General features: G+C 38.9%; 1 long non-coding RNA gene across 2 annotated transcripts; it reads left to right on the top strand.

The window, feature by feature from the left end:
• Nucleotides 1–9961: 9961 nt before the first annotated feature.
• LOC125518804 lies at nt 9962–15381 on the top strand. Of its 2 annotated transcripts, none has more exons than XR_007288139.1 (6): nt 9962–10485; nt 11247–11387; nt 11479–11614; nt 11992–13714; nt 13807–14276; nt 15012–15381. It is a non-coding gene; the product is annotated as an uncharacterized LOC125518804 (long non-coding RNA). The 2 variants fall into 2 exon arrangements; XR_007288138.1 differs by having other exon boundaries at nt 9964–10485; nt 11300–11387.
• Nucleotides 15382–20464: the final 5083 nt, after the last annotated feature.

Below are 20464 nucleotides of genomic sequence, written 5' to 3'. Positions count from 1 at the left end.
TGGCCAAACCCAAACCCCACGGATCGTACATGTGCACCGTTGGATGCTCCCAAATTGAACGACAACCCTGAGCCCTTTCGACAGCACATGTTGTACATGGGTAAGCACTGTGCGCATGTGTCGTGCTGCTCACGCTTCCTTCTCTACTAGGTTTTCTAAACAGGCTACTGTTTCTCGCCACTCCTCTCATTGGTTTCCCGCCTCTTCTCCCATCATTTTCCCGCTACCAGTGTCAGTGCTCATTGAAGGCTAGCGGAAACACACCGGCCATGTAAATATCCCACACAGTTTCTAAAAGCACAAATGTGTGTGATAGGAGGGAGTAGGTCCCATAGGGTGACCATCATGAAACGCCTTAATGGCAAGGAGGCAATTCTTATCAGTAAGGGGCAGCTTCCCATCCACTAGCCTAGTCAACTAGAACGCAGAAGTTAAGCATGCTCGGGCTGGAGTAGTCCAAGGATGGGTGACCCGATGGGAAGTTGCATATCTCAAGCTTCATTTAAATTCCATGACACGGCCATTATAGAGATCTGTTATATCTCTATAGTGACCTATCATGGCAATTATATAAACCTTGGGATCCTTGTTTTGCTAATTTGTAGACTATGTTTTTATGGGTTATTTTTTTCTCTAAAAAATTAAAGAATGATTGACTTGATCTATCATGGCGATTATATAAACCTTCTATGTTTTTATGGGTTTTTTGCTCTAAAAAATTAAAGAATGATTGACTTGACCTGTCATGGCGATTATATATACATTTTTCAGGTTGCATGTGGGGTATAGGGGCAGGGTGTTCTTCTCGAGCATGTGTCCCTTGTGCGGCTTATAGACGCGGCACATATCTGTGGGCTCCCCGAGGTATATATACTATCCTTTACCGACAATTAGGGGGGCCCGCACAATCTATCCCTTTGACCCAACACGAGAAGGGTTTGACCATGATGGTTTCCTATTGATACTAGTAAGGTACACGTGCATTGCACGCATGAGATTTGGTAACCAAATTATGAATAAATACCACACTATAGCATGTAAGCTTTGAGTCATATATGCATGATGTAGATGTTTGTTTCATTCTTATAGTTCATCTCATCCAAAATCAATTAGTTTTATAAAAAACTATTTTAAGATTCATGGAATTGTGCATTGTAAAGCATAAAGTAAAAACAAAAAGTGACAATTCATTTAGAAAAAAAAGTTTGGGCAATTAAGATATGGAAGATTCTTGTGGAAGATTCTAGAGAACAAAGGAGAAGTGCTTGTGTTTTGAGGTTTGTGCATTATGCATAAGTTCAGCCATGGAGTCTTCTAGATTGTACATGTGGCAGAATGTAGTGGAATATAGATGATATCCGATGACCAGTAGTGCTCGGATTTGCCATCTCTGTACCATCGGATTGGCTTCATCCAACGACCAACTTCCAAAGTTATTCGCACACTATATAGGGGTATATATATAGATATAGATGTGTCTCATGGTAGACCAAATAAAGTTTGAGCGCATGCGTGAGACGACCCTCCTCCTCCCACCGTCGCCGCCTCAAAGTTGGGAAACTGACATCGTATGTATTGAACCAGGCTTGGAGTCGGGTACGGTGTTCGGTTTGTAATGTAGTTGGTGGCCCATCGAAGTTGTGCATTTGGGATTTAAACACATCACACACCACAATACCCATACATTTTGATCGACCACGTCTCCCTTGTGCGGTTTTTGGTGACGACACGCATATTTGTGGGCTCTCCAAGTGTATATATATATTATCCCTTTGACCGATAATGAGGGGTATGTGTTGGCCATGAATGGATTCCTCCTAGTTCATGATAGGGCCGGTCATCGTCACATGTCGCTCAACCAAAGCTCGAGCTCATGCGTTTTCAGGATTCCCTCCCGCATGCTCGGATTGCTGGGTCGACCTACATCATACCCTGTGTATCTTGTCATTAACTACCTTGCCTTCATGGTTGTTGTATGTATCGAGAGGTAGGCACCACATCTAAATTGTACATTATTCTATATTGAAAACACACATCATCCCTTTCCAATGTACATTAGTTTGGGCCGCATGCAAGAGGTGTTGGTTTTGTGGTCCCTCTCATGTGATTTTTCTGATGGTTCAATCTATTGACCCAAGCGGTTTATGGACAACAACAACAACTTTCGTTTGACCAAACGATAGATTCATTGGTCCGTCTTATGGTAGGTCATGGCAACATGCATGTATGACCAAAGTATCGATCATTACGTGCATCTGCCCCGCTGACACGAAGTGGGAAGTGGTGGTCCAAGCATCCTAGCTAGGTACGACATTATGTCATTATATATATAAACACTATTCTGACCACGGGATCAGAATATTATTCTGATCACAACCTGAACTTCTTGAGTTACACATCCTGAACTTCCCTGTGTAGGAACCCGACCTTCGGGCTATCTTCGCAACTGTGTCTCCCCGCGTGAATTATTCTGGTCAGTTGTGTTCTATGTGATATAAGTGTAATCCAAAAACTGTTTTTAGCAACTAAATGCCCATTTAAAATAGGAATCTCGCTCGTTGGCGGATTTGCTCTTGGGACATGATGCCCTTGCGTCTATTGCAATTTTACTGCCTGAGTTGTTTGACCTGAACTTCCCCCAGTGCTAGGTTGAACTTCCGCATACATTGCCCAAATGGAGCCAGCGATATACCGTTGGAAAGCTATGGACACGAGTATCATGACCCAAGTTAAATTTTTGGCAAACTGTAAGCGGTTAAAGAGCAGTTTGGAAAACCCTTTTTTCATACAAAAAACGTGAATCGTATTTTTGATCGCATTTCCAAACCATTTCTCGGAATGAGGCAAATAATATGGCATTGAAAAACTGCTGAAAAAACGCTCCATCCATATGTTGAAAGTTTTCTCTAATTTCCTATGGTTAAAGAGTAATTTGGAAAATCATAAAATTTCGCGAACCGAATAGCCGAGTTCATTTTTTTGATGTCATTTCTAAACGGCTAATACAATTGAGGCAAATAATATGGCGTTGGAAATTTGATCAAAATGTGCTACTTTTTCATGTTGAAATTTTTCTCTAATTTTGAACGGTTTAAGAGTAATTTAGAAAATGGTACAAGTTCCACCGAGTTCGTATTTTTCGAGCCAATTTTTAACCGTATGTCCGAATGAAGCAAATGATATGGCGTTGAAAAGCTTGAGGAAATGTGAACTTTTTGGTATATATTGTTTCTCCCAATTCCTTGTGGTTTTAAGTCAATTTAAAATGGCTAAAAATGTGTTTTTGCTGTAATTTCTATAAACTTTATCGGAATGGGGCAAATAATATACCGTTGAAAAGCTACGGAAAATGCGAAACTTTTTCATGTAGATGGTTTTCTCTAATTCCTAGTCGTTTTCAAGTAATACTGAAAATAGCGAGATCATGCGTTCTGTATTTATCGCAAAACAGATTCTTCGAAAATGCACCGCGTGAAGAACTTGAACTTCTCGGCATGTCTACTTGAACTTCACTCTGTTTTTCACGTGCTTTTTTTGCTCATAGCTTTCCATCCACTCACCGATGGAAAGCTACTGTAAACACGCAACTTTCCCCTGTTGATCATTTTTTCATACTCGTGACGGTTTTAAAAGTTCTTCATCTAAAATTCATTCAGATTAGTAGTTGAACTTCCTGCTGTTTTCACGTTGAACTTCTGTGACGTATTTTCGTTTGTAATTTTTCTCATCCATATGTCAGTCTTACACAAATGATATTCCTTTGGTACAAACCTCTCTCACAATAATTTTTTTAACATTCTCCGACCGAGGACTTGAACTTATAACAACAACAAAATTGGACCTTGCCTTTTAATTCATTTTCTCATATTAAACACACACACCATGTAGTACATGAACTTTTTCCATTCTTATAATTTGAATTTTTCTTTTTCTTTTTGAAACCAAATTTCTCTCAAATAATAACTGAACTTCTTTGTGGATTGAGAGAATTATTTTTAAATGCAAAAAACATTTTTTGTGTGTTTTTGAACATGGAAATACAAGGTGAACCTCTCTCACAAGAATTTTTGAACTTCCCCGGACAGAGCACTTGATCTTCTTTAAACAAACATTTTAAGCTTTTATTTTTTCCATAATTTTATTTCTCACCCGAAATGCATTCCTTGCAGTACTTGAACTTCTCGTTGTTTTCACTACGAACTTTTGTCACATTTTGTGTGTATGCGTCGAATTACACACAATTGAAGGTCAGATCATGTTTTGCCATTTTTAAAACATGTAATTGGAGGTCGGACATCCCGCAATATAAATTATGAACTGTGCACGGAGGTGCACGTGAAATTCTTGCAACAAATCTGAGTTTTTTATATACTTCGAACTTCTCTATTATTTAAATTTCAACTTCTTAGTCATACTCTTAGAAAAGAAACTATTTTTTAAAATAAGGATCAAACCTTTTTTTTGTAAATTGAACTTCATAGTTTTATTTTTTAAAAGTGCTCGATTTTTGTAAATTGAATTTTAAAGTGCTCTATTTTTTGTTTGAACTTCTCACTTTTCATTACTTTAGTAAAAGAAAAAATCTGAGTTATTTTAAATATCGAACTACTCTGTTATTTTAATTTGAAATTATCAGCTTTTTTACTTTGAACTTTTGTCTATTTATTTTAAAATAACAGAATGTAGTTAGACTTCTGAATTGTTTGAACTTAACAACTTTTTTATTTTAAAGTTGTTGAAAACACGCAACTTTCCCGTGTTGATCAATGTTTCATACTCGCAACGGTTCAAAAGAATTTTTTGAATACATAAAAACGTGTTTTGAACGGTATACATGAAATTTTTAAACCTTTCTTTGGAATATAGCATATAATATACCGTTCGAAAGCTTATGAATAGGAGCAAATTTTTTATGTAGATACTTGTTACAAATTCGTTGCCGTTTGAGAGCAGTAATAAAATTGACAAAAACAACGTTCTTTTTGTCTGTTTTTAATTTGTAATTGAAGGTCGGACGTCTCGCACTAGATATCTTGAACTACACTCAGAGGAGGACGTGAACTTCTCGCAACAAATCTTTTAGGCTTTTAGTTTTGTATTCTTTTTATTCTCATCAGAGGCGCATTTGGTGTAGTAGTTGAATTGCTTGGTGTTTTCACATTGAACTTCTGTCACGTATTTTTATTCGTAATTCCTCACCCGTTCATCGGATTTGCACAACATTTTTTGTGTATTTTTGCACATGTAATTACACAGGGAACCTCCTTCACAATAACTTTTGAACTTTCTTCTCTCAAAAACTAATTTTTGAACTTTCCTAGGTCGACCACGTGAATTTCTATCAAAAGTATTGTTAGAATTTGTCTTTTAGTTTTTATATGAAACACACATCATCTAGTAGTTGAACCAATGTTTGTTTTCACTTCGAACTTTTGCTTTTCTACACATAGCTCCTAAAAAACTCCATGAAAACCTAAGTTTTTTATAAATATCAAACTGCTCTATTTTTTGTAATTTGGACTTGTTGGTTTATTTTCTTTTAGTAACAGAGAAATCCGAGTTTTCTAATAAATATTGAACCTATTCGTTATTTAAATACGAAATTCTAGAGTTTTTATTAGGAAAGGTGAAAATCAATTTTTATGATTTTTTAATACTCTGTTTTTATAATTAAACTTCTTGTTTTTCATTCCTTATTAATGATTAAAATTTGAATTTTGTATAACCATCGAACTACTCTATTTTTTAGATTTGAACTTTTGGGTTTTTTAACAGATCCTTTTTTATATAAATTTGTGTTGAGATGCTTTTGTTTTTCTAAAAAAATAAAGCCCACACGTGTGGCATCTTGCACATCGCCCACACGTCTCCATCACCACACATTTTGCCATGTATGAACAGATGACATCAGCTGGAATCTTTTTGGTTTTCGGCTTAAAAATGTTGTATCTCCTAATTAAAAATCTATTTTCACCATTAAATCTGTCTCGACGAGATCTTCAAAAGTAGACCCCATGTTGATATGTGACGGAAAAAAATTCTGCCCAAAAGATGTCATGATGTTTACACTGTAGTTGCCATAGTGCTTAAACTAAAGTTGCCATGTGGCAATTTTAGTTTGTAGAGCATGGCAATTTTAGTTTTTTGATGATGGCAATTCTAGTACTTTGACCATAAAAATTATTTTTTGTATGAACCATGGCAATTTTAAGTGCTTGTATCATGGAAATTTTAGTGTATGGTTCATGGCAAGTCTAGTTTCTTAATTCCCTGTTTTATAATATGTCAAAATTTACTTTTAAATGTAGAGGAAAATAGCTAAAACATATCATGGCAACTTCAGTGTAAACACCATGGCAATTCATGTGCAATAGACATGGCAACTTTTAACCCAAAAAATATTCATCAAAATATATTGATATGAGATCTAGTTTCGCAGATCTCGTCGCGAGGGAATTAATGGTGAAAACGGATCTGCAATTGGATTTTTCATTTAAGAGATAAAACATTTTAAAAACTGAAATCCAAAAAGATTCCCACATGCATGCATGCGGTGACGTGGCGCAGTCTACGTGTTATAGGGCGTGTGGGCGGGTTTTGCTCCCACCACACGTGTGGGTGTTAGCGCTGTCCTTGTTTTTTTATGTTTGACCTTCTTGGAGTTTGTAATAAACATTGGGCTTCTTTTTATTTTAAATTAAGAAATCAAGATTTTTCTTGAAAAGGGGAATCCATGTTTTTTAATAATTTTTTAAAAGATCAAAATTTTAAATTTGAACTTCTAGGTTATTTTAGAAATGAGGAAAATCTATTTTCCAAAGGCGGGAAAATCGATGAGCTTTTCTTTGTACAAACATATTTGTCTCTTTTTTGTTTTCTCATTTTTGTCGAAATCTCTAATTTATTAAATATGAACCTCGAAAGTATACATTATTCTAGGCGAGCCTTGTTTCGTTCTTTGTATAGAAATATCATGGTGCTTTGTTTATAGAATTTGAACTTCTTGGTTAGTTTAATTAGAACTTCTCAGGTTAATAGCGAATATGAAATGCTTTGTTATTCTCTTTTTTATAAACTTCAAACATCTCTATTATTGTAATTAGAACTTATTAGTTTTATTCTTTAGGGAAAAGTTGGTTTTTAAATAAGCATGAAACATTTTAAAAAAATTGAACTTCATACTTTTATTTATCAACGAACGAAAAGAATTTTAGTTTTCCGTATATAATGAACTACTCCATTACTTTAATTTGAACTTCTTGTTTTTATTTCTTTACTTACAAGGAAAATCTGGAAAAAAAATATCGAACTGCTCTATTTTAGTAATTTGGACTTCTTGGTTTTGTAATAAACATCGAACCGCTTCGTTATTTAAATTTGAACTTCTAGTTTTTTCAGAGAGGAGGGACAAGTTTTTTTATATACTTTTGGAACTGCTCTATTTTTTTATTTGACATTCTTGGGGTTTTAATAAACATTGAATTTTCTTTTTTATTGAAATTTGAACCTCTAGGTTTTTTGAAACGGGGAAAATCCATTAAAAATGAACTCTTCTCTCAATTCCTCTATTTGTCCATCTCTAAATTTCTAAACATTTGTACCGCGTACTTCTCATGATTTTGTTGAATTCCCTTTTCGTTTCTTTTAACCCCAATTTTTTATTCCTGGACTCCCCTCTTATTAGTGGTTGAACTTCTTCCTTTTGTAATTTATTGTTTTTGCATTAAAAACATATTGAATGTCGTACTATTCTTTCGTGTACTCTTCAGTTTTATACGATATAAATGAAAATTTTAAAAAATATAATTTAGATGGGCTTGGTTCTATACATGCATAAGTGCAAATAAATGAACATCAAATAAGGAGAATACCTGACAAAATGTGTTTAGCTCAAAAATAAAACCTGACAAAATGTGTCTGTTTTTTTGTTGCTTAATACTAGTAAGTATGCACGTGCAACGCACGTCTCTCAAATATAGAAATGTGTTCTAAAATTATTTATCTTTAATCGAGTAAATGTGCTCGTGTGTTGCAACGGGAGAAACAAACTCCTTGTGCCCCCTTACGACTAATATGTGTTCTACTTATCCTCGAGGACACATGCTTGGGGGTTGTCGCAGTCAAACATGTACTTCATGAACGTGCTCTTAGAAGAACTCGGTTTTATGTTGAAGTTGAATTCACTAAAGAAAAATTGATAAAAGATAACTGAAAGAGTAATAAAATAGTATGTTGTTTAGCATAAACAGGAGTGATTGGGAGGATTTCCGAGGAATCATGAACCGGTGTCAGAGAAACTCTCATAGCCCCCCTAAAAAAATTTCCCATCAATCAATGCATAGGGACTCACCTATAAAGATCCTCGCCTACAAAGATTCAATGTTCTATATTTCATGAATTTTATGGAAATACCAAAATTATACATTCATCATTGTAGTACCCTGCATTTTCATTTGATTGAACATTGGTACAATACAGAACTAACATATGAAATAGACAACCCAAATAAAACTTAGTAATTCGAAGGCATTTCGCCTGATGCTAAGGAAAATCCCACCCATTGTTTATCCTGTTGCATAACACATCCAATAAATCAGAACAATCGAATTGTTGTGCACCTACATGACCGGTAAGGGCACTCTCAAATCATCTCAAATGCATATGTATCTCCAAATTCACACACACACACACACACACACACACACACACATATATCAAATTAGTTCACATAAATTATTAAACTCCAGTGCATATAGCCAGATAAATTGGACCTCTGCATGGCAAAAAATCTTCCGGGTCACAAATCATAAAATTGCAAAGTTTATGCTGCCATATTGTATCCATAATATTTGTTATCCCATCTTTTGTCATGCCCGATAATCCACATCTATGGAGTAATAAAACTGATGCCATCAGACATTGGTAGGCCGTCTCTGGTGTGCGCTGACGATATGGGCCTCTATGATCGAGATTTTGCACCCAATGGCATTCATCTATATGGGCCCTTTTATTGCACAGCGACCTCCTATCACTTACTCCGCAGATGATTTTGAAGCCTCTGCCTCCTACATCGTAACAACACTTGACTGACATAACATAGTTATGTAATACAGAGCAATCCTACCTCTGCTAAACCATCATCATCTGCGGACCCCATAATTCCGGAGGAGGGCTAGAGAGTTCAGACGGAGCCATCCATAGTTTCTCACAGTTGCACGCATGTTACAGCATGATCTTGCTTTCACAGTGCAAGTTGTTCTAGTCAAAGCAAGGAGTGGATAACTGCACTTCAGTTCTGCCCTCAACTTCCCTGCTTATGTATAGAGCAAGCTGAAGTCTCACGCCCCTGTAGTTGAAAACTTAAATAGTATAAATGTGCACGTGCAACGCATGTCTTGAAAAATACAATAAATGTCGATAATCACTATAAATTCTAATACTTAATATACTATTGGATGATGTACAATTTCACTAAAATTTTAAATATTCTGTTAACTACAATAACAATCGAGCAGACAATATGGTATTTTACTTCCAGAGTTCACACACGTATAGTTTTTGTATGTCAAGAACACAGAGAGACTGGGTGCATGCTCTTCAAAAGAGAACAAGTCATTGAAGAGCGCCACACGCCGAGCATTTTTATCAAGTACCTCGTGGGAAAGAGCAACAACATTAAATCGAGAAAAAATAATCGTGTGTAATGCATGTCTCAAGTGCTAACCAAGGGAGATTCACATGGTATAAAAATAAAGCAACTGCTGAAAAACAAATGTGTACTAAATGTTGTGATTCCATTCAAATAGTATTTTCAAAATCAAGACACCATCGTGGTCATGATGCTGCATAGAGTAACACTCCCTGGATCCCTCACGGGTCTATATGGCCGGAGATCTTGGTGGGCATGTATTACAACAACCCCATGCCCGGCCTGATGAGGGAACGACTTGTGTAGAGTCTGAGCTTGTGGTGAAAAAATAGAAGAAATGATGTTGGGCCATCGGATGAGAGATTGATGGCACAGGTCCGAATGGTGGGATCTTTACAAAAAATTTGCAAAAAGGTCCAACGCTACAAGCAAATTTGCTTTCGCTGCCCTCCCACGTCTGTACCAAATCCTTATAGAGCGAAGGCACGGGATCGAAGATTTCTTGGCTACGGCTGCGGCGGCGGCGGCTGCAGCGGCGGCGCAGATCCTGAGCCAAGCTGGGCGGGCACGCGCAGCAAAGAAGCTGATCCATCTCCTCCTCGATGGCTCCTAGCCGTTTCTTCGCTGGTGGCGTGGTTTGAGGCAGATTGGATCGGATTCCTCACCTCCTCCCACTCTCAGGCTCCCAGATCAGCTCTCCGCCGTCCTCCTCCGCCCACCCCCTGTCACCTCCTCTCGCGATTCAGCACTAGCTCAGCGGTCGTGGATCCTCGCCTCCTTCCCGACCGGCCGCTTCTTGTTCTACGAATAGGCCACCACGGTTCTTCATTCTTCAGGTAAAAATATAAATGTTAATTTTTTATTAGCTAGTAGATTGATACTTCATCTCTATAGTTTTATATTCTTTCTACTTGTTAATGTTGAATCTGTCCATTTAGTTGCTGGGTAGCAACAGAAGAAGAATGAGCAGCAGCCCGAGTAGTATAGAAGCTGATCTGCTCTGGGGTGATTCTTATGTTTGTTGGATTCTTATTTTTTTTCCAAAAGCAGCAAGTTGATTAGTGCTATAACTTAGTTATGGTATTGTGTAGTGCTACTGCCTACTGGCTCATGGAGATCTTGTGTTGGTTTCAATGGCTACATCAGCCATACCAAGCACGTGTACCAACTGTACATAAACGTTATCCGATTTCTAGCAGGAAGCAATACACTAGCAAATCTAGCTATTCCGGTGAGATGCACTAGTACACGAAGTAGGCTGCTCTGGCTTCGTCAATTCTTCAGCAGCAAGCCGAAACGCACACACGTGAGACACAATGGCTATTTTTCTTTTTCTCTCTCTCCAAGATACATATGTTGAATAGACACAAAGATGCCATTACATATTTTGCTAGGGGATTCGTCGGGTTGGCTATTCCTTTTAAATGCTTACTGATGATCTTTCATCCCCAAAATTCTGACATTTATTATTGGTTGGGTGCTCGCTCCAGTATTTCTATGCACATGAATATTTTCCTGTCCTTCTGAGAGTAATTAATTACATTTCCCTAATCTTTCCCATAAGCCATGCCTTTGATATGACCCATGCATGTGGCAGAAGTTTGACATGGAAAAGATGATCCCCGGTCTAAATTTGCAATTCTCACACAGGATCCAGTAATGGAGGGTAGAAGTGCGATGTCTCCTCTAGGAGAGCCCTCAATTCCAATGATCGCAGCATGTGCACCAGCACTATCAGGTGACAATAGCGATACGAGAAAATCAAGATATCCTAATGTATCTAACATTATGTTAATCCCTTGTGTGCTATTTTGGTTGCTAAAAAACAGTTTGCAGCCATGGAATCGGTTAACAATGTTCAAAATCAAGATTTCAGTGATGCAACGTCATTCGCAGAAATTAATTCTCCAATGCTTCTCATTAATGACTCCAGTACACCGAAAAAAAGAATCATTCTCTCAAGAGGTACACATAGTTTTTTATTTTAATATAATGTATGTACCTTCTTATTTTTTGTCCATATTAAACTGCATGAATACATTCATGTTTGATAGGAAAATATACACTTATCATATGTCATGTCCATGTCAAACCTTAGGTGGCAAACAAATATGCTAAAACTAAACATCTGGGATATGTATGGTAGAAATTAGACAGCCCTATTGTGTTATAACACTTGTCACAACCTGTAATACTCTCATTAAATGGACATTCCATATGGGAGTATTAATTTTTGGCAGTGACAAAATGAGATATCATAACCGAATAACATGTAGTCTTTAGAAGTGAGATGGTGTTGTCACGTGAGGGTAATGTTACTGAACTTGCAATCAATGTTGCAGGGTTCTTTGTATAAACCCCAGTGTGACGAGGAATTGAAGCCAAAAGTAGGGATGATATTTGATGACATTGCCTCAGTGCTAGAATTTTACAGGACATATGCACACAATGTCGGATTTGGTGTGCGTCTTGGACAACAGAGGGTCGTAGATAATGTGCTTCAATGGAAATGCTTCCTGTGTGCAAAAGAAGGCTTCCGTCCCGAGAAAGGTATGGTTGTTGTTGAGGCTTCAAAGAAAAGGAGAAAGGTTAAATTGACTAGATGTGGATGTGAAGCTTATATATATGTCACTCGAGAAAGGAATGGAAAATACAAGATAGCTTCACTCACTGAATATCACAATCACCCTTTTGTGCCACCGAGCCAGCAACACTTGATTAGATCCAATCGTCAAATTAGTGAGAGAGTGAAGACAACACTTCACGATTGTCAGAAAGCTAGCATTGGCACTGCCTTAGCATATAGGCTACTTAATGTTAGTGTTGGTGGTTTTCAGCATGTTGGGTGCACCCAGAAAGACCTACAGAATCAGTATGGTGGACTGAAAATAAAATAAGAAATTGTGATGCTCAAATGTTGGTGGACCAATTTGGTAGATTGAAGGCTCTGAACCCTGCATTTTTCTTTGAATATGAAGTTGACGAGGTCGGTACATTGATTCGTTTATTCTGGACGGATGCATCAAGTAGGGAAAACTATGGGCATTTCAGCGATGTTGTATCTTTTGATTCGACATACAGCACTAACCAATATGAATACACCTTTGCGCCCTTCACTAGAGTAAACCATCACATGCAAAGTGTCTTTTTTGGGGCGGGGTTTCTACTTCATGAGACAGAAGAATCCTATATTTGGTTGTTCAGGTCATTTCTTAGAGCAATGGGTGGGATTGCGCCTAGAGTGATCATAACTGATGAATGTGTTAGGATGAAAAATGCAACCAGAAAAACTCTACCGAACACGACACATAGATTGTGCATGTGGCACATTATGGAAAAGGTTCCAGGGAAGGTACGCCTGGAATTGAGGAATGACCTTGTGTTCTATGATAGGCTGAAACATTGCGTGTGGAATTCTGAAACACCTGCTGAATTTGAGGATAGATGGCAATCTTTCATCATAGAGTTTCAGTTGGAGGACTACGAGTGGTTTGCCAAAAGGTATAAGCTTCGTGCGACATGGATACCAGCTTACTTTATGGACATTCACCTAGCTAGTCTACTCAGGACAACTTCTATTTCAGAGAGTGCAAATTCATTTTTAAACGTTTCATTCGTCACAAGCTTACCTTTGTTGAGTTTTGGCTAAGGCTTGACACTGCTTTGAAATGTCAAAGTCAAAGTGAGCTGATTGCGGATAACACAAGTGAATACACAACAAAGTGAGTTGTTGACATCATGGGAAATAGAGAGACAAGGCAGGGTGCTATTCACCCATGAGGTTTTTGAATTGTTTCAGGCTCAGGTGCTTGCTGCCAGAGATGATTGTGATGTTCAGCAGACAGAAAATCATGAGGGGATTAAAATCATGTTTGCCAGCGATCAATACAAGAAGATTAGAGAAGTGTGTTATGACACAACATCCATGACCGCTAAATGTTCTTGCAAGCTTTTTGAGTCCAAGGGAATTGTGTGCCGTCACATTATTAGGGTATTTAGGGGTGCGAAAATAAATGAATTGCCAAGCCTTTGTATTCTTAAGCGATGGAAGAAAAATTGCAAAAGGTATATTTCTTATCATGTTGATGTAGACACATTAATAGTTATCTACTTTGACCCACATGATGATGATGATGTGATAATTTTCCTATTCGTAGGGACATTGTCTATGATGGGGAAGGGAATGTGCTTGAAGAAAATTTAATAGATCTGGTTGACATTGCTGTGAAAAGGAAGATAGTTGCTATGAGGGACAAGCTAGAAGATCTCATAGGAGAATCCAAACACTCCATGGAAGGAATTGAATTCCTACACAATAGTTTGTGTGGCATTGAGTTGGGTTTAGCCCAACTAGTTTCGACCGTACCATGCAATACACAAGAAAATGAGGAGTTGTGTATTGGGAGTGTCATTCCAAAGGATGTTACAATCCTACACCTAAGGATATCAATGCAAGGGGCACATGCTCTAGAATAAAGGGCCATAGGGATGGTGCGAGGAGTGGATCCAGTGAGAAGAGAAGGCCTGGAATTCATCAAGAAGTCGCGCGCAAATGCAGCATTTATAAGGAAATGGCGTTTCATGATGCAAGAACATGTTCTAAAAAACAAAAAACAAAACAGTAGAGGTTTGTGCTCCTTCTTGCTTCGAAGACTACCACATATTTGTCGTGCTATGACCACTCAACTAGGCTGATTAAAATGATTAGGCATACATAAATCATTTACCAAAGATATGTGCGCCTTCCATTTTTTTATTGGCCTATGGTATGGCTACAACAAGGATGTGTGTATGTGCTTTAGTACTAATCCTTCGTCCATGACATGAGCCAACCTGCCATCTTGTTCATTTTTTCCCATGCTTATGTGGTTTTCTTATTATTACAAGATGTAATATAATGCATGCCATCAGGTTTTTTGTTTATAGCTATCAAATTTGAATAATAATTTGCATCTGCAGGGCAGTCATAAAACTCCCTTTAAATTGCTCAATGCCACTTATTTGTGGTTCTCATTTGTGCTTTTAACTAATCATGGAATTGTAATTCATTTATCATAGGTCTATAATGGAATAATGAACAAAATATTTGTACTCTCTCCAACTATCACATGCCATTTTATTTGATTTGAAAACTCCCTTGTAGATGCTGGAAAGACAGTTTAACTTACAAAGTTATCCTGATTGGTTACATATGTATTAATATGTTTCAAGAATTTCATCCCAAGTTTGACATATAGGTTATGTATCCTAGGTTGGAGTGCTGAATGCAGCTAGACATATATAATGATTGTCTCTCTTCTCGAGATATGCTATTTGGTAAATGTTTCTGAATGACACCTATTTACTTGGTGTGTTTACCTAGGTAGGTCGAACTGATCAAGTCTATAAGAGTCCAATCTCTCCCAGCAGGAAGCTCGATTACCAGGAAGCACTAACACGAGGCAGAATGATAGATATTTTCGGTCTTGTACCAGCAAGACGCTTGTTGGGCGATGATAATTTCAGTCTTTACCACTTGGTCTTGCCGGCCATATACTAAAAATGATATGTATGTTTCATGTACTCAAGTACTTAAATGCTTGCTGAGCACTGATAAATTCAGTCCTTAATTTGTTCTACTTCCAGTTTGACATGTACGTGTGGTTCTACTTGCCTCTTGTGATGTGTTCTCATGTACTCAAGTACTGAAATGCTTGCTGAATAGTGATAATTTCAATCCTTAAATTGCTATATTTTCCAGTTTGACATGTATGTGTGGTCGTACTTGATTTGGGATGGCTTATTATCTCATGTGCTAAAATATTTGTGATATATATTGTCGTTTCTTAGTGACCAAGATGTTCGACTCTCTTCAAAAATTAGTGGTGTCACATAACTGTGTCTGGATTTCATTTCATCCAGTAAATATTTTTCGCAGATCTTATATGAGACGAGTTTGTTTCAGACTAAGAAGATATGGGCATTAGTACTGTTCATATCTGAAAAATGGTTTTATTTCACGAAGACTTGAGGTGCATAATGCAAATGTCCTATTTCATGTCGAACTATCAGTAGGGGGGTTTCTGCAAAATCTGCATTAAATGGGCTGAGATGCCTCCACCTAAATCTGTACCATTGATCTGCAATCTAGTGGTCCAGGATCATTTCTTCTATTTTTTCACCACAAGCTCAGATTCTACACAAGTCGTTCCCGCCTGATGAATACGACAAAGAATTTGCTCCACAAGTATAGCTAGCAGTTACTGTATGGTGGGTATGTGACTACTCCGCCACCCCGTCCGCTGTTGAGATTGTCTCTTTTGATAGGGGGTGCTGGCCCTAGCTGTGTTAGTGAAAACTAAAGTGATTTGTGAATTTTCAGGTTCAGACAAATAGGCAGTGCCTAGCTGGCCAAACATGTGAACCTATCTAGGTGCAAATTTCAGCGCACAAACCAGCATGATTCTCGAATAGATTTTCAATTGTCAAACCTTTTCATCGTAAAAAAATCTAGTCTATGTAACCAATGCTGAATATAAGGTATTCCAAGCCTCCTTTTGAAGTAAGTTGGCTTCTAAAAAATCAAGACAGAGAGGTTGGCCGGGATACAAGCTAGCCAATCTAGGATTCAGTCAATGCCAAGCACGTATGAACCAAAGGATCAATGGCATCAAATAATTTGTGGAGGATCCAGTCAATGGCAAGAAAATATCGTTTTGAGTGACGCCGGCATCTCACTTTTACGATGACCCATGGCTCCCGGCATCGCCACTGTGCAATCCACCCGGCAACAGACAAACAAGAAACACACACACATGCCAGCAAAGAAATCACGTCATACCTCCCAGAACTGGAACCACATTTTGAATTTGATAATTGGGTTTTCTCAGTATTTGATTTGTGAATTTGATTTGTGAATTTTTAGGTTCAGACAAATAGGCAGTGCCTAGATAGCCAAACATCTGAACCTATCTAGGTGCAAATTTCAGCGCACAAACTAGCATGATTCTCGGATAGATTTTCAATTGTCAAACTTTTTCATCGTAAAAAAATCTATTCCATGTAACCAATGCTGAATATAAGGTAATCCAGGCCTCCTTTTGAAGTAAGTTGGCTTCTAAAAAATCAGGACAGAGAGGTTGGCCGGGATACAAGCTAGCCAATCTAGAATCCAGTCAATGCCAAGCATGTACGAACCAAAGGATCAATGGCATGTGGAGGATCCAGTCAATGCCCAGAAAGGATCGTTTTGAGCGACGTCGGCATCTCACTTTTCCGATGACCCATGGCTCCCGGCATCGCCACTGTGCAATCCACCCGGCAACAGACAAGCAATCAACACACACACACATGCCAGCAGAGAAATCACGTCATACCTCCCAGAACAGGAACCACATTTTGAATTTGATAATTGGGTTTTCTCAGTATTTGTGTTCGAGCACTCAAAGAAGTAACAAGCATGCACTGTAGATGTTTCAGTGAATGGAAGAGGAGAAAAGATGAGAATAAAGTGTTGTTTATTCAGATTTAACCAACCAGTCCATTCATTGGTTAGTTTCACTGAGCATTTGAATTTGATAATGAGAATGAAGTACCTGATTATTATAGCAGATGCCCACATGCGAGTCCTTTTTATGGGATTAATATCGCTACAAGAAACACTTGCAGGTTCTTAAACCAAAGACATTGTTGTCGTGAAATTGTCATGGCAGATGTCCTAGTGTGAGGACTTAGTCGTGGAGCCATCGCAACGAGATTAGCTTAAAGGGGTTAATCGGGACAAAGGACACAAGGAGTTTATACTGATTCGGCCCCTTGCGGTGAAGGTAAAAGCCTAATCCAGTTGGAAGTGGTATTGCTAGGGTTTCGATGACTAGGGAGCGAATACACTTAACCTGGCCCTCGATCTGTTGTTTCTTGTCCTAAGCCACCGCTGGGTCATCCCCTTATATACACGGGTTGACGCCCTGTGGCCTACAGAGTCCTGGCCAGCTCCTATAACATATCCGGCTCGGTGACCTTTCTTACATGCCTTACAATACAAGTCTATGTACATGGCGGTTTATATCCGTGGGCCTTAAGCCGCCTTCGATTTTGGGCCCTCTACTAAGCCTATCTATGAACCGCCATTGTTAATATGCTCTTGGGCTTCATTGAGATGAAACGCCATAGGGATGACCTGGCCCCTCCTGGGCGGGTCATACCTGATAGTCATATCCCCAACATTAGGCCCCAGGTTGATTTGAACTTGTTCATGTCAATCTTCAATACTTAGAAAAATCCTTCCTCCTCTTACTATGAAATATTGTAACCCGCCATGACGTCGTCTCCAAAAATTGTGATAACCCGCCATGACATCATCTACGATTAATGCTACACAGAATCCAAATCTTAATAAATCTCTTTCTTTCCCGGCCCTCCGAAAATCGAGGCGCATGTGCCGTCACATATCCATTTTACTGTTTCCTCGATTCCCGCGCCTGCCGTTCGTACTTCCAAGCCTATAAATAAGGCCACAGAATCACCTTTCATTCTTCTCCTTCTCGCTTTCTTCCTCCTCGCGACACACCAATCCGCACGAGCCCCGCCGCCGTCGACCTTCGTCGCCGACCTCAACTCCGGACGCTGCATCACCATGAACGGACCAGAAAACCGCGGCGCCACTCCGCTGTCCTATCAGCATCAGTAAGCCCTCCTTTCTTTCGTCATAGATCTGTCATTAGGATTCATCGGTGTTCGTCGCTGCCCTTCTTTCTCCTTGTTTAGATCCATGGATTAGATCCAAAAACCACATAAATCTTGCGCGGTAGTAGATTTAGCACCTATTTTTGATACTAGAATATATCCTCATCGCGACAGATCTCCTCTAGGGCACCTCTGCTTTTCCACTGTCGCCTCTGTAGGTCTCGAATTTATTCCCTTTTCTGAGTAGCGGTAGATCCGAATTTATAGCTTCAAACTATGGAACCTATTTGTCCTAACACTTAGCAAATTTTACTCTCGGTAGATCTTGAATATCTTAGTCATGGTGGCTTATTCTGCCGGCTTATCATTACTTCATATATCATCAGCCCTCGTTTAAGCCGCCATTCTGAACATGTATTGCAATTGTTAACTTGTAATCCCACCAACTAACTTGAGCCGACACATGCTACGTCTTGAGCTTGCGTTGGTTTTCCCCGAAGAGGAAGGGATGATGCAGCAGAGTAGCGTAAGTATTTCCCTCAGTTTTTGAGAACCAAGGTATCAATCCAGTAGGAGGCCACGCTCAAGTCCCTCGTACCTGCACAAAATGATAGCTACTCGCAACCAACGTGATTAGGGGTTGTCAATCCCTTCACAGTCACTTACGAGAGTGAGATCTGACAGATATAATACTTTTGGTATTTTTGGTATAAAGATGCAAAGTAAAAAGTAAAAGCAAAGCAAAGCAAGATTAAAGTGATGGAGATTGATATGATGAGAATAGACCCGGGGGCCATAGGTTTCACTTAGTGGCTTCTCTCAAGAGCATAAGTATTCTACGGTGGGTGAACAAATTATTGTTGAGCAATTGACAGAATTGAGCATAGTTATGAGAATATCTAGGCATGATCATGTATATAGGCATCACATCCATGACAAGTAGATCGAAACGATTTTGCATCTACTACTATTACTCCACTCATCGACCGCTATCCAGCATGCATCTAGAGTATTATAAGTTAAAAACAGAGTAACGCCTTAAGCAAGATGACATGATGTAGAGAGATAAATTCATGCAATATGAAATAAACCCCATCTTGTTATCCTCGATGGCAATGATACAATACGTGCCATGTTGCCCCTTCTGTCACTGGGTAAGGACACCACAAGATCGAACCCAAAGCTAAGCACTTCTCCCATGGCAAGAATTACCAATCTAGTTGGCCAAACCAAACGGATAATTCGAAGATACTTGCAAAGATAACCTATCATACATAAAAGAATTCAGAGAAGATTCAAATATTATTCATAGATAGACTTGATCATAAACCCACAATTCATCGGTCTCAACAAACACACCGCAAAAAGAAGATTACATCGAATAGATCTCCACAAGAGAGAGGGAGAACTTTGTATTGAGATTCAAAGAGAGAGAAGAAGCCATCTAGCTACTAACTATGGACCCGAAGGTCTGAGGTAAACTACTCACACTTCATCGGAGAGGCTAGGATGATGTAGAAGCCCTCCGTGATGACGGCCCTCTTCCGGCGGAGCTCCGGAATAGGCCCCAAGATGGGATCTCGTGGATACAGAAAGTTGCGGCGGTGGAATTAGGTTTTTGGCTCCTCTTCTGATCATTTGGGGGTACGTGTGTATATATAGGAGGAACAAGTACGCCGGAGGAGCACCGAGGGGCCCACGAGGTAGGGGGCGCGCCCTAGGGGGGCGTGCCCCCACCCTCGTGACCGCCTCTTTTGTTCCTTGGAGCAGGGTCCAAGTCTCCTGGATCACGTTCGGTGAGAAAATCACGTTCCCGAAGGTTTTATTCCGTTTGATATTTCGTTTCTTCGAAACACTGAAATAGGCAAAAAAACAAAAAAAATGGGCTGGGCCTCCGGTTAATAGGTTAGTCCCAAAAATAATATAAAAGTGGAAAATAAAGCCCAATATAGTCCAAAACAGTAGATAATATAGCATGGAGCAATCAAAATTTATAGATACGTTGGAGACGTATCAGGCATCCCCAAGCTTAATTCCTGCTCGTCCTCGAGTAGGTAAATGATAAAAAGAGAATTTTTGATGTGGAGTGCTACTTGGCATAATTTCAATGCAAATCTTCTTAATTGTGGTATGAATATTCAGATTGGAAAG

The sequence above is a fragment of the Triticum urartu genome, chromosome 7 (genome assembly GCF_003073215.2).
Source record: "Triticum urartu cultivar G1812 chromosome 7, Tu2.1, whole genome shotgun sequence".
In the NCBI taxonomy this organism is placed as follows: Eukaryota; Viridiplantae; Streptophyta; class Magnoliopsida; order Poales; family Poaceae; genus Triticum; species Triticum urartu.
This window is presented reverse-complemented; position numbering and strand designations above follow the sequence as displayed.